Genomic DNA, 13,185 nt, shown 5'->3' with positions numbered 1-13,185 from the left:
AGGTTTTCCTAAGGTAAGAAAGATTAAGAAGCTATCCTAGAGTTCCTACCTGACATGTCTAGCTTAAGGTCCTAGGATGTGGCTTACCTTTGGCATTGGAAAGTACTGAACCACAAGTAACAACTGGATAGAAGGCGTTCACATTGCAGTTTATTAATAAGAAAGACAATATCACACTTATACACACACCACATAACCTATGGAAAAACAGGAAAGGAGTTCAAGACATAGAACATATTTAACCAACAAAGTTTTTGACTAGCAGAGACCCTCTGCTGGGAGCAATCCCACCCAGTATCTTCCCTTTAACACTTGGACATGATATGTGATGTGATTGGCTACTGTACTCTTTCAATCTCTTCATATTTGATCGCTTTTTGTTTTGTTCTATAGGTTCTATAGACATTTCCCAACTGGTTCTCTGCGGTTTTGACTTGTCTGGGGCATGAACCTTATTGAGCAAGACATTTTCTCATAATGTTCTCTTTTCCCCAGGTCAAGCTGCCTGCCAACAAGAGGTCAAAAGCAACCATTGGTTCAGACAGCCATTTTAGCTATGTCTCTTTGATATGCCTGATATAACCATTGTCTTAATATTGCTTTCCTTTCCCCCCCTCGATGCCAGAAAATCCAGAAACTTTGTTCTATTTTTAGACATCATGCATACACCTTGTATACTAAATTTGTTTTACATCTATGTTTGATGATTAATAATGTCATGTTGTGGCTGTAAAATGTGTAAAACCTACACCATACAATCTATCACCATCAATCCACATGTACCTGGATTCTTTTCTCTCCAGTTTATGATGTGGTTGTGCTCCTCCATACCACTTTTATCATGAAATCTTTACATATTTAATGGTGTCTGCTGACAAAAGCAATTACTATTCAGTCTAAATAATTCAATATCTTCAGGAAGAACAATTTGAAACAGAAAAGGGTGTGGTAAAGAACTGACTTTCTCTTCAAATTAGTAACTCTCTTCTTTTTCCCAAGAGGCAAACAATGCAGTTGAATCAAAACCTATCTATGCCAACATATTGTTATGTCTGTCTTCCTCCCTCTGTATGTAACAATCAGAAAAGATGCTAGTGCTCGTTTTGCAGAGACTGTTGGTCTAAAAATACACAGACAGATGACTGTTCCAATAACTGCCATGTTCTGAAGCGCATAACCTAATTTAACTGTTGTTGTTGTTCAGTCGTTCAGTCGTGTCCGACTCTTCGTGACCCCATGGACCATAGCACGCCAGACCTTCCTGTCCTGTGCTCTCTCCCGGAGCGTGCTCAAGTTCATATTCATTGCATCCGTGATGCTATCTAGCCATCTCATCCTCTGCCGTCCCCTTCTCCTTTTGCCTTCAGTCTTTCCCAGCATCAGGGTCTTTTCCAGGGAGTTTTCTCTTCGCATTTGGTGGCCAAAATATTGGAGCTTCAGCTTCATTATCTGTCCTTCCAATGAGCAGTCAGGGTTGATTTCCTTTAGGATGGACTGATTTGACCTCCTTGCAGTCCAGAGCAGAATTACCAGAGGGAGAGCACCATGCAGGATATCATAGAATCATAGAATAGTAGGGTTAGAAGGGGCCTATAAGACCATCGAGTCCAACCCCCTGCTCAATGCAGGAATCCAAGTCAAAGCATCCCCGACAGATGGCTGTCCAGCCTCGTCTTGAATGCCTCCAGTGTGGGAGAGCCCACCACCTCCCTAGGTAATTGGCTCCGTTGTTGTATTGCTCTAACAGTCAGAAAGTTTTTCCTGATGTTCAGCTGGAATCTGGCTTCCTGTAAGTTGAGCCCATGATTCCATGTCCTGCACTCTGGGATGATTGAAAAGAGATCCTGGCCTTCCTCTCTGTGACAACCTTTCAAGTATTTGAATAGTGCCATCATATCTCCCCTTGGTCTTCCCTTCTCAAGGCTAAACATGCCCAGTTCTTTCAGTCTCTCCTCATAGGGAGACTGTTTCCAGTCCCCTGATCATCTTTGTTGCTCTCCTCTGAACCCTCTCCAGTTTGTCTGCATCTTAAAGTGTGGTGCCCAGAACTGGACACAGCACACCAGATGAGGCCTAACCAGTGCTGAGTAGAGAGGAACTAGTACTTCACAGGATTTGGAAGCTATACTTGTATTAATGCAGCCCAAAATAGCATTTGCCTTTTTTGCAGCCACATCATGTTGTTGGCTCATGTTCAGCTTGTGATCTACAACAATTCCTGAATCCTTCTCGCTTGCGGTATTGTTGAGCCAAGTATCACCCATCTTGTAACTGTGCATTTGGTTTCTTTTTCCTAGGTGCAGAACTTGGCATTTATCCCTATTAAATTTCATTCTGTTGTTTTCTGCCCAGTGCTCCAGCCTATCAAGATCACATTGAATTCTGTTTCTGTCTTCCAGTGTATTAGTTATCCCACCCAATTTTGTGTCATCTGCAAATTTGATAAGCATTCCGTGCACCTCCTCATCCTTGATAGCCTTTGGTTGAACCATAACATTTTAAACTAAAAGTGAAGCAAGAGGAGCTGAACCCTTCCCCAGTGAACACTCCCTTCTCCAGACTGCCTTTTTAAGCCACTTGTTCTGGTCACAGAGCTCCTCCACCTCCAAGAGAACACATGAAAAGCAGTTTGGGATGGGGGGATAGATACAGGCAAGCAAAGAGGTTGGCTCCTCCCACATTGTAATTTTTTTTAGACATATGGCAGTGACGCTACCCTGTCATAGGGCTGCCATCGTCCTACCTAGTTTGGCTGTAAGTTCTTTGCAGGTAGAACCGAAAAACATGATCATGAGGCCATGAGCATTTCACTGAATTCTGCTAGGCTACTGGAAATGTCATGTTTTATTTTCTCATTCAAACATTTCCTAAAGAGTAAGTTTGTTTTTATGATAGAACTGGAATAACAGCAAACATCTGTCTTGTAAGAAGTTTCTCAAGTGCGTATGTAAACCTACTTTTTCACAGTACAATTTGTACAATATGAAAATAATAGTTCCATCTCAGATGGAAAACATACTCCCACACCGTTTTTTACTTTTATTCTTCCTCTTAGAAAGAGCAAAATGATCTTGTTGCTAAACAGTAGGTGAGATATGAGCCTATGAAATTGTGGAATGTGCAAATAATGGGAAAGAGTTACTTCAGTCTTGGTCATAGCCATTAAGTCACTGCATTCCATGGTTACTCTGTCAAATACCTCTGAACAAGCTAACTGGCTTTTGCAAAAAAACAAAAAATTCATTTGGAAATGCCCTGAGAGATCTGTAAAAGCTTGCCAGTTCTTGTATTTAGAAAGGAATAGTTTCAGCATACCTCCGCTGCCTAGTGTTTTAATTGTCTCTACCAACCATCTGGTATTCAAAATGATTTCCTAATATGAATAATTAAGCAAATATCATTTGAATGTCATATAGTCTGTACACCCTCTTTGCAAGCAATTGCGTTATCAAAGTCCACAGTACCAAGCTGCCATGATCAAGGCAAGTCCGTTTATATGGCCTACCATTCACATGGAGGTTGATGCTGTTAATGTCATGGAACACAGCACCATTTTAGGGCTGTATGAACTGGAAACAACTTTCTGCAGACCAATCCTATGCATGTTTACTGAGAAGTGAGGCCCACTGAGATAACTGGATTTACTTCCAGTTAATATTGTAGCCTTAAAGCTGGACCAAATCAGAAGAATCATACGGTGAAGCTTTGATTAGGCTATAACCTTCTCCCTGACATGTTACTTTTGAATATGCAGGGGGAGCATGGAATTTCCCTCACCTGAAGTCTGTATGGCACAACTGAAGCTGTACCTCATGACTCTTCTGATCATATGTTTCAGCCGTCAGGGCATGTCTGTATGGCTCTGATTGAGGTACTGGGCTATTTCAGCAGTTAAGACACCTGCAGCTCAGATGGGTGTAGGGTTTCAACCTGTGCTGTAATTATGGTGGGAAAGATAGGAGCCTCCTGGTGAAATGCAAAAGGGCTATCCCATAACCTCCCCCAATTTTAAGCAAATTATGGTTCTCCTGTGGCCTTCTAAAGGGGACCATCACCAAAGGTAAGGGGTGGGGCCCTCTATCCCTTTGTAATTCAAACACTGATTTCAACCCAAGCTGATCTCCCGCACTGCCTTTTTTTTTTTTTTTTTGGCAGTTGATTTGTTAGTTGACTAAGAACTTTAATTATTTGGCAGCCCTAATGAAAATGCCACCACTTAGATAAAGCCAGATCTAAGAGTGGCCATTGATGCATGGGCTTCTTCATCATTACCAGTGGATCTCAATGTGAGCATTGCAAGAAGATGGATAGTTCAGGGGGAGAACAGATGCTTTCCCAGTGGTTCCCTGATAGCGCTGGACCACAACTCCCATCATCCCCATCCAGCAATCCCAGTGGCATGATGGGAGTTGTTGTCCATCAACATGTGGGGACCAAGCTTGGGAACCACTGGTCAAGTTCAATTTCTAGCTAAAAGATTTCCAGCACCAGGGCTGGAGAAAACCCTCTGCCCAAGCTCTTGCAGAGATGCTGTCCTTGGAGTAGAGTTGACAGTGCTGCTAAACAGAGTCACTATAAGGCAGCTTTGTATGAAACACTTGAGGACATAGCCAAAAAGAGACAGATAAATTAGGTATCAGTGGTTTGATAAGGTGGGTTTTAAATATCTGTTGGCCACAGAAGATGTGGGGGACAGACAGCGGCATATATGATTGGGAACAATTTGACACATGTTTTTAGTTGTTAATGGCTTTTGGATCAGGGAGACAGAGAGATCCTGAACAAAGACCAGATTTTATTAATGGACCCCATTAACTAACGGTTTGAGAAGTGCTGCTCTGTCAAACGGCTCTTCACCTTGAGAATGAGGTGTGGTCTGATTAGGCCATAGCTTGGTAGTAGAGCACATAGTCTGCAACCAGAAGGTCCTAAGTTCAGTCCCCAGAAACTCCAGGTAGGGCTTCAAAGGATTATTGTCTGAAACTCCTGGAGAGCAACTGACAGTCACTGTAAATACTAAGCTAGATGGGCCAATGGTCTGACTTGGTTTATGGAGTTTCCTACGATTTCTAGGTTGGAAAGACCAAGAATTGGCTTCCTGAAGGGAAGAAGCATTAACAGCAATATGAATCCAAATGTCTTACCTGAAAGCCAGAGTTGTTGATCAAGGCAAGCAAAAACGGAGCCACATATATTTGTTCTGTTCATTACGAGATACAGCTCTTCCTGGTTTTGTCGCAGCAATGAAGGAGGGAGGAGAGTAAGCAGTCTATTTCAGCCATGCCTGACAGCTGATCCCGTTTATTATAGAAAGAAGTTATGTGCTTTTAATATATGCTATCATTTATTTTGGATAAGGGCTTGAGCTTTTATGGCATGCCATAGTAAACCTAGTGCCTGGGTAGAAACACGGAGAAGACCATCCTCTCATAAGAGCTGGCAGTCCAGGAAAAGCAGAGCTCTAGACAAAGAGGGAATCCCTTCTGCTGACTCATGGGCTGAAGAAGCTCACCCTTGGGGAGGTAGCTGTTCTGTGCCAGCCTTCGCCATCCGAATGCTCTCCAGATGTGTTGGACTGTGACTCCCACCATCCTCAGCCATGGTAGCTGAGAATGATGGGGTTTGCAGTCCAACATATCTGGAGGACACCAGCTTGGGGAAGCCTGTCCTAGGCCTAGATTTCCAAGGTTGATTCCTTTTGCTGTAAAAAAAAAAAAATAGAATATTTTTAAAAATATGCCTGTGGGATGGCCAGCTTTTTTTCCCGGCAGGACTCCTGTGACTTTGGCAGCTGCAGAAGTATCAGAAATTCAGCAGCTGAAGCTTGCCAAAAGCATGGAGATGCAATGATCGGGGGGAAAAACTTCACATGCGGAACGAATGCTTGTCATCCAGTTGTTAAAGCAGGGGTGGGCAACTTTGGGGTTGACTGGGGTGGCAATGAATCAGTGGTTTGCCACTGAAATTCAGCAGCAAATGTTTTCAAGCTACATTTGTCCTTTTAGAGCTTCCGTAGTGGTTTGCCACACAATTCCAGCAGCAAAGAGCCCAATGTTTTTGATGCTGTCATCACTGCGCTGCCAAATTTGGTGACAAGGTGGCCACACCTGAGGATGGAGGGAGCCATGCAGCCCATGAGCCGTATATTGCCTATTATTGTGTTTAAAGAACACCACACAGACACACACTAGAAAAATTGGCACCTTGGTTGTGGGGCTCTAGGAAGCCATTTAGGGCAGGGGCAAGCAACGTATTGACTGGGCACCAGTGCGCCCTCAGACGCTGAGGTGCCCTACCCCTCCCATTCTTTTTAAAAATTAACACATTTTCTTACTGGGACCTGGGATCACCTCAAAGCAAATTGAGGGCCATCTTAATTTCCCATGAATACCTCTAGGTGAGTTGTGGGGCTCAGAGACATTCTTGGGAAATGAAGAAGGTGGGTGGGTGCAGGCTGATGCTATCTTCTGCACCATGTCGTCACCAAGAAAGTGGTGCCCAAGACAGTTTCTCAAATTGCCAAATGTGCTCATAGGCTCAAAAATGTTGCCTACGCCTCGGTTAGGGTATATCCCTCAGCTACAAACCAACAGTGGTTTGATACCACTTTCTGTCATTTTCCCCAGAGCATCCTGAGAACCAGAGTTTGACAAGGGTGTGGAGAAGTATCTGAGATCCCTCTTGCCACTGTCCTCCTAGCACTTAATTTCCCTGGTGGAAGAGATTCTTAAACCAGTTTCTATGCCTAGTATATCTGCTGCTTTTGTTGAGTAGGGATGATGATGTTTGATATACAGCTAAACTGAAGAAATTGTACTCTATGTCCTGATATTTGCATATCTGTCTGTGTATTTTAACTTGAACAGATCTAAACGACCATAATAAAGATATATATATATATATATATATATATGGTTTCAGCATGAACGTAATAATGGAATAGAGAGTTATAGTGCCAGCCTACTGCCATGTCTACTCAAGTGTGAGCCCCAATAGGTTCAGTGGGGCTTACTCCTAGAAAAGTTGGGTATACGTTTGCAGCCTTAATAACCTAGAAGCTACTTGTAGCAAAGTAGAGCTGCATTAGACAGCTGTGACTCTGGTGGTGTTTACCCACTTAAAACAGACGTATTTTTACACAGCTGGTAAATGAGGTGGCTCCTGTAAATATCTCCTCCTTCTGAAGGATCCTTTGCATTTGTAACCGAGTAGAATTCTAGTAACACAAATACCCGCTGGCTCTTGTCCTAGTTTTTGTGCACAAGAACAGTGGGTAGGTTTGGCTGCAAAACACCACTCCCTTTGTTGTAAAATAAATGTCAGCCTAGCTGAAAGAATAAATGCATGGCTTAGCATCCATGGAGTATCAAGAGAGATCCTCATTTAGGGTAAACCTGCATAGCTCTTTCAGCATGGAATCCACACACTCCTCAGGCGTAGCTGATTAAACAAAGCCCTTTAAATCCACCTGATTTACTGATTTCAAAGAGAGTAACCCATCTTAAATACAAATGTATGCTCCTACGTGGTTTGTGAAGTGCATGGTTAAGATATCAGCTTGACTTACCTCCAAAGTTTCTAGCAGAGAGAGCTTAAGTCTGAGTAGCCTTGTACTGTAATAGCTCAATCCCAAGCATATTTACTTAGACATAAGTGTAATTCTGTTCAGTGGGCTTACTCCCAGGTAAATGTACATAGGATTGCAACCTAGTTGATTAGTTTTGGAAACTGAAACAAGCCTTTTTGTTGCTTTTGCTACTACAGACTACTTTGGCCACTCCTCTGGAATTCAAGACAGGGGAGCTGCACTAAAACAGTGCCAAGCAGAAAGGATTTTCTAATAGTGCCTGGCATTCGCTTGTACTGAAGAACTTGCTATGTGTCATGCTGTTTATGCTCTTATTTTTCTTTCCTTCTTCGATTTCCAGTATGGCTTTGGATTCATATGGTGCTGCACCTTGAGTGGCTTCATTTTCAGATGTCTACCATGGTGCTATTGTGATGTACAAAGCAGCCCCGACTTCACCATACAGTACAGGGGCTGGGGCTTGGTGGAACAGTACATTCTTTGGATACAGAAGGTCCCAGGTTCGATCCCCAGCATCTCCAGGTAGGGCTGAGAAAACTCCTGCCTGAAACCCTGAAGAGCAGCTGCCAGTCAGTGTTGACAATGCTGGGCTAGATGGACTGACGGTTTCACTCAGTATAAGGCAGCTTCCTATGTTTCTGTGTACCAATGCTTCCAGTGCATATTTATTAAAATACTTCAACACCTCCTTTCCAAGGAGTTCACTGTTGCTGATATCAACAAAATTGTAGCAATGCTTGGACTCCTCTCTGCTCAGCCAATATCACTCACCCCGCACCCCCACACACAAAACAGTGAGCAGCCTAATTGTGAAGGTAACTTCCAATGAGTATGTTTGCCTTGTGCCTTTTTCCTCATGCATTCCCTTCCTTCTTGCTTCTTCTATACACATAGAACTGATTACATCAGTGGCTAGTTTTATATATCTGTTGTATAACCCTGAGGATACTGACTGTGAGCCCATAAATCTTTAATAAATGTTTGTCTTTATTTTAAGTTATTCTGCATTCAGCTATGTCCACAACCAAAATCCCCATGAGGGCACAGAGTCAAGAGATGAGGAGAAAACAGCCCTCAAGAAGACGGTGCTGTCAAGCTAACATGCAGAGATACTGACACAGCTGAGTGCAAGACCGGCATGTTATAGCAGACATCTGAGGGGAAAAAATTGGATTTGTAGCTGTAAAGCCTACTGAGAGGTAAAATTAGTAGGCATGGGTTATGTCAGTATAAGTTCAGAATGGTCCAGGAACAGGAAACTGAGGGCATCTGACTGAGCAGCGCATTCTGAATGTCTAGTAACCCAAGGACAAACTACTGTGTCAGCCTGCATTAGAAATATTTTGGAGCATCAAATTCAATTTTCAAGAATACTGAATGCTTTGTGTATGTCTCCTGCCTTTCAAAAATCAGAATTAGCACCTGCAGCATGAATGCTTTGTATGTCACTACAAACCAAAAATCCAATTAACTACTGCAGTCCTAAAAGCAGAATACCAGTTCAGGTGGTGAAATGAATGCTTGATTGGAAAATCTGATTTTCAGGTTATGAAAGAGCAAAAAATGCTCCATTGACCCTTAATGTCTCTCTATCGTTTCTTCGGTAAAACAGAGACCTGTTTTCCTTTGAGCAATATCCCTTTAATACCAGTATAGAGAGTATATACAGCACTGGCCTTAGCTTTATCTTTATAATGAAAGTTCCTATCCAGTATCTCAAATTGAGGGCACATTCACTGGAGGCTGGTGGCTCCAATTTTGGTGGGGCCATGTATCTATTCTGAGTTTCAGTCAGAACCAGCCAGAACTCTAAAAGAGCTATCCAAGGTGCTTAACATATTTTGGGGGATAGGGTTTGGCACCTTGGATAGGTCCTTTAGAGTTCTGGCTGGCTCTGACTGGATGGATTTATACCCCCACCAAAATTGGAGCCACCAGCACAACACAATTATATGTCCACTTACCAAAACTAGACATGTTAAATGCAATGATATATTCAACTTCATATGAAGTTTAGCCCACCCACCTTTTTACTTATAGTGCAAACCTACGCAGAAATAACCCTATTCAGAACTGGTATTAATTTTTATGAACTGCCCAGAGAGCTTCAGCTATTGGGTGGTATAGAAACAAACAAACAAACAAACTGAGGTCAGTGGAACTTAGTTCCAGGCACATGTAGATAGGTTTGCAGCCTAACAGTACAATTCTAAACGTGTCTACTCAGAAGTAAGTCCTTGAGTTCAGTGGGGCTTGGGTATCGAACTTCAGCCTTAACATTTGAATTGACTCTAACCATGGCCTATTATCTCCAGTTATTCCACGAGTAACTAGATATAGAGCCAGTTCAAAAAACATTATAGATTCAGATCCACTTACGTGACATTTAACACATCAACATGATATTTATCTGGCTAGCAAGCTTATCTGATGTGATGGCCCATAGTGTTGACCTATACCAAGAATTATATCTCATTAGCAACAAGGCAGATAGTATTCCTATCACATGCAGAATGTGGCGGCATAAACTGAATGCTTCCTCCAAGTTACAGAAATAGCCAGTGAATAACAGAAAACTCTGTAAAAGAAAAAAAGAATATCAGACCCTTGCCTCTGTAGGCAATCCCAGGGCCGCTGTTTCACCTAGGTGGGGCAAAGGGTTGAGGTGCTGATAATATTTAACAAGGTTTCCTTTAAAAAGGAAATTCTAAAGGCACAATTATAAACAATTCCAACAAGAAAAAAAGGTGGAAGACAACAGAAGAAGCTAATGTGGCTTCACAAAAAGCTTAGAGATGACCTGAAAACAAACCCCCACACATATAGGAAGTGGAAGGAAAGCCAAGCCACAAAGGAAAAGTACAGGCAGGTAGCACAGAATTGCAGGGATGGTATCAGGAAGGCTAAAGCTGAGAAGGAGCTGAGGTTAGCGCAGAAGGCTAAAAGCAACAAAAGGGCGCTTTCTTCAGATACATGCATAGTAAAAGACAGAGGAAAGAAATGGTGGTTCAACTATTAAATAAAGATGGCAAAATGATAACAGATGACAGAGAAAAGGCAGAAGTGCTCAATTCCTACTTCGGCTCAGTCTTCTTCCAAAAGAGGGTCTATGAGCCCCCTGGCAAAGGCGAAGTACAGGCTGAAGGGACAGGATTGCAGCTTGAGATCGATAGGCATATGGTCAAGGAACACTTAATTCCTTTGAATGAGTTCAAATCTCCAGGGTCAGATGAACTGCACCCTAGAGTAATAAAGGAACTGGTAGAAGAACTCTCAGAACCACTGTCTATTCTCTTGGAGAAATCATGGAGGACGGGTGAAGTGCCAGATGACTGGAGGAGAGCTAATGTCCCTATCTTCACAAGGGGCAAAAGGGAGGAACCTGGGAACTACAGACCAGTCAGTCTGACATCAATCCCTGGGAAAATTCTGGAGCAGATGATAAAGCAATCCATCTGTAAGCACCTTGAAAACAATGAAGTGATTACTCAAAGCCAACATGGATTTGTCAAGAACAAACCCTGCCAGACGAATCTGATCTCATTTTTTCTTCAGGTAACCTCCCTTGTAGACTGTGGGAATGCTGTGGACATATTATACCTCAACTTCAGCAAAGCTTTTGACAAAGTGCCCCATGATATCCTGATGAGCAAACTAGCTCAAAATGGGCTAGATGAAACAACGATCCGGTGGATCCACACTTGGCTACAGAATCGGACTCAAAGAGTGCTTATCAATGGGATCTTCTCAAACTGGGGAGAGGTAACAAGCGGGGTACTGCAAGGCTCAGTCCTGGGCCCAGTGCTCTTCAACATTTTTATTAATGACTTGGAGGAGGAGGTGCAGGGAATGCTGATCAAATCTGCAGATGACACAAAATTGGGTGGGATAGCTAATACCTTGGAAGACAGAAACAAAATTCAAAGTGATGTTGATAGCCTGGAGTGCTGGGCAGAAAACAACAGATTGAAATTTAATAGGGATAAATGCCAAGTTCTACACCTTGGAAAGAGAAACCAAATGCACAATTACAAGATGGGCGATACTTGGCTCAACAATACTAGCAAGAAGGATCTTGGAATTGTTGTTGATCACAAGCTGAACATGAGCTAATGATATGATGTAGCTACAAAAAAGGCAAATGCTATTTTGGGCTGCATTAATACAAGTATAGCTTCCAAATCCCATGAAGTACTAGTTCCCCTCTACTCAGTACTGGTTAGGCCTCATCTGGAGTACTGTGTCCAGTTCTGGGCACCACACTTTAAGAAGGATGCAGACAAGCTGGAGAGGGTTCAGAGGAGGGCAACAAAGATGATCAGAGGACTGGGAACAAAGCCCTATGAAGAGGGACTGAAAGAACCGGGCATGTTTAGCCTTGAGAAGAGAAGACCGAGGGGAGATATGATAGTGCTCTTCAAGTACTTGAAAGGTTGCCACAGAGAGGAAGGCCAGGATCTCTTCTCGATTATCCCAGAGTGCAGGACACGGAATAATGGGCTCAAGTTACAGGGAGCCAGATTCCAGCTGAGCATCAGGAAAAACTTCCTGCCTGTTAGAGCAATACGACAATGGAGCCAATTCCCTAGGGAGGTGGTGGGTTCTCCCACACTGGAGGCACTCAAGATGAGGCTGGAGAGCCATCTGTCAGGGATGCTTTGGGTTGGATTCCTGCATTGAGCAGAGCGTTGGATTCGATGGCCTTGTAGGCCCCTTCCAACCCTACTATTCTATGATTCTATGATTATAGGTGCAAAGGCCCATCCCCATCCTAAGTGCATTCGGAGTTAGATTGTGAAATTTTATTAGTATTTGTGATTTAAAGACATCACAGGGAATGTGCTCCACAGCGTGAGACCTTTGTGTCCCATGGCTGATCATGCAGCTCTAGCAATTTGTTTTATATCACTGGAAAACATTTCTTTGGAGGTGTGAAGATGTGTGGCAAGACACTGCATACCAGGGCCGGAGTCAAGGGTAGGCATGGTTGGGCACCTGCCGAGAGCCCACTCCCCAGCAAGAGCCCACTGGCAAGAGCCTGTTGCAATTGTTTCTCCTCTTCGCCATTACAATCTGCTGGTTCACCTGCCTCTCTCTCTTGCCCAGAAAATGGTGGTGGTGAGAAGGTGCAGCGATGGATGCCACTGCCTACTTACTCCCTGGCTCTCTGCCTGCCAAAGAAGCAAGTGTTAGCATTGATGAGAAAGAGGATGAAGAGCAAGAGCAGCTGGTGACAATGGCAATGAGAAGGCAGACTCACTGAGGGAGGGCGCCCATTGTGGGTGTCTTGCCCAAGGACCCTCAAAACGTGGAGCTGGCACTGCTGCATATGAACAGCTCGCCGTATGGAGCATTCTTCATACAGCTGTTTTAAAGGAGCCAATTCACTGCTTGTGTGGATTTATGGCAAACAGATCTAAAAGTGGCAACAACACCATATACTGTATAACTGTTGTGTTCTAGAAGCAAGTTTGTTTAATGATGTCTAGGAATATAACATCTCCAGGGGTACAAATAGGGAGGCAATTTCTACAGGAGTTTGTTGTTCTTTTAAAAAGAGAGGGAAGAATCTGAGGAATCTTGGATATTACTTCCAT

At 43.2% G+C, this 13,185-nt stretch overlaps 1 protein-coding gene across 1 annotated transcript in view; it reads right to left on the bottom strand.

The window, feature by feature from the left end:
* Positions 1 to 5,200, bottom strand: part of MYOT (myotilin) — a 102,486-nt gene extending 97,286 nt beyond the window's left edge. The window contains exon 1 of the mRNA XM_084838999.1: positions 5,145 to 5,200. The gene's annotated coding sequence lies outside the window, so the exon portion shown is untranslated. The remainder of the gene's footprint in view (positions 1 to 5,144) is intronic.
* Between the last annotated feature and the right edge of the window lie 7,985 nt (positions 5,201 to 13,185).

The sequence above is a fragment of the Heloderma suspectum genome, chromosome 2 (genome assembly GCF_057233095.1).
Source record: "Heloderma suspectum isolate Gila_16-S chromosome 2, 16-S_ref, whole genome shotgun sequence".
Taxonomy (NCBI): Eukaryota; Metazoa; Chordata; class Lepidosauria; order Squamata; family Helodermatidae; genus Heloderma; species Heloderma suspectum.
This window is presented reverse-complemented; position numbering and strand designations above follow the sequence as displayed.